Source organism: Wyeomyia smithii, chromosome 1, assembly GCF_029784165.1.
Source record: "Wyeomyia smithii strain HCP4-BCI-WySm-NY-G18 chromosome 1, ASM2978416v1, whole genome shotgun sequence".
Lineage (NCBI taxonomy): Eukaryota > Metazoa > Arthropoda > Insecta > Diptera > Culicidae > Wyeomyia > Wyeomyia smithii.
The window spans coordinates 91,521,713-91,524,212 of record NC_073694.1 but is presented as its reverse complement, the minus strand read 5'-3'; positions in this window follow the sequence as shown (position 1 = coordinate 91,524,212).

Below are 2,500 nucleotides of genomic sequence, written 5' to 3'. Positions count from 1 at the left end.
ATCGATCGTCATCATCGCGTGTAGCTGAGAATCCAAACACCCGGACTGTGGTGTATGTCTCGGGTGCGGTGAATGATTATGTCACGAAGCCGGCACGTAGTGTATCATCCCGTATACAGTGCTTGGCATGATCGATCGTCATCATCGCGTGTAGCTGAGAATCCAAACACCCGGTCTGTGGTGTATGTCTCGGGTGCGGTGGATGATTATGTCACGTAGCCGGCACGTAGTGTATCATCCCGTATACAGTGCTTGGCATGATCGATCGTCATCATCGCGTGTAGCTGAGAATCCAAACACCCGGTCTGTGGTGTATGTCTCGGGTGCGGTGGATGATTATGTCACGTAGCCGGCACGTAGTGTATCATCCCGTATACAGTGCACCTCTTCCTACAAGGTTTGGTAGGTTAGCTTGGCATGCATAGCTAGAAGATTTTCTGGGGGTCCGAATTAGGATACTCTCCCCTTATAACAAACAGCTTCAATTACAACCCACGTAGCGCTTCAAAGCGCATAGAACATGTTGATACATACAGAGCAGGAGAGAACAACTGGCAGCCGTTATGGAAACTGTGTGTTAATGTTTCAAAAGCGACAATTGGGATGACCGATGTTCATAACTTAGTAGTTTCAACATCAGGGGAAAGTGATCTAATGCGGACCTGTTCTGATTAAGAAAAACTAAAATAATTTGACATGAGATTAATTTTATTTATTCAGATTCATGTCTTATTTTGGTTGCTGGTTGTTTCGGTGGCCTACCAACAGGCCTCTTAATCTTGCGTGGGCGGCCAACGGGCCTCTTGGCAGTGCCTTTACTTTGAGCAGGTCGCCCAACGGGCCTCTTAGCAATGGTTGGATACTTTGGTGGTCGGCCAACGGGCCTCTTAGCAATGGTTGGATACTTTGGTGGTCGGCCAACGGGCCTCTTAGCAATGGCTAGTGACTTTGGAGGTCGGCTAACAGGCCTTTTTAGTATAACGACTGGAGGCTTGCGGGGTCGGCCAACGGGCCTCTTATCCGCTGCAGCCTGTGATTTGCGGGGTCTTCCAGGTGGTCTCTTTATCACCACTATCGTTGGTCTTGGTGGTGCACTAACGAGGCTATGAAACTGCACAGTTGCTTTACGTGGTCGGCCTACTCGCCGTTGAGTGGGTCGGGCTACTCCCTTCGCTTGTATGTTTTGTTCCTTTGAAGAGAATGAATCATTTAGTGTCAAACAGAGCTTCGTGAGAAATAAAAACATACCATCAGAGCGATTTCAGCGGGGTCCGTCAGTATAGCAGCTCGTCCAGGTTTTCGTCCTCGTCTGCCTGTAGCACGCGGTGGTGCCCGCGGGATTGGTCTGATTCTGCAAAGAGTGTCCAGCAGTGATCCTGGTATTATTTCGTCAACCAAGGAAGGTCCTGTCACTGATGATGGAGCATAATCCAATGCAGTGAATACATCCGGGTTGAAGGGCCAAATACCTGATGCCCGGAACCCGGCCTTGATGTTTCGCTCCGTGGCACTCCGTTCGAGAGCGCTGTCGATGATAGCCGGAAGGTCAAAAATAGACATCGGCTTTCCGGGATGCCTGTATGTCCATTCGTCGCACAGCACATTCATTGCGTGTTTGAACGGCGAAAACACACTCACGTCCAAGGGTTGTAAGCGGTGAGAGCAATGGGGTGGTATTGTAAGTAGGTGAATGCCATTATCCCTGCAAAACTCGATTGCAGGTAGACTTCTGTGTGAACCGTGGTTGTCCACAATCAACAAAAGCGGGTTTTCTTTGGACACTCGCGTAAATGCTTTAAAGTGTCGGAGAACATCCAGATAAATATCTGCATTCATCCACCCTGTATTACTCACCGCTCCAGCGCATCCCGTTGGACCACCATCCAGAAAGTGTGGATGGAAACGTTTTCGAGGAAAAACGAAAAATGGTGGCATTTTATTGCCAGTGGCGGAAACCGCAAGTACCATCGTAACCAACGGGCCCCGATCGGCCGAAGTTACTCGACCAACACGTTTGACTCCACGGCGACTAGCAACTCGTTGAGGTTTCTGAACTGTTGTCACTCCAGTCTCGTCCAGATTCCAGATGGAATTTGGTTCGAACGTTATATTCTCGGCTACTGTGCGTAGAAGATCGAAAAACTTGCCCACATTTGTGGGATTAAAAGCAGAGACTCTGGCTATGCTGGTCGCCTCGGGTGAACGCATCGACAGGTTCGGCCTTCGGCGCAGAAAGTTCCGAAACCAAACAGGGCCTGCCTTTGCGTTCGCGATCCAATTGTCGGGAACCGGAATCCCCAGCTGGTTCGCGAATTGTGGTGCAAGCACACGAATGTCTCTGGATGTTAGACCGAAGAACTTGTCCGAGCATAGCAAGCAATACTTTTCGAATGCCCGTTCTGGTTCCTTGGGGAACAACGGTGGTCTTCCGCGCTTACAAATTTGCACATCCTCCATCGATATCGTAGGATGTAGCGGGTCCGCTTGCACCATCAGGCCA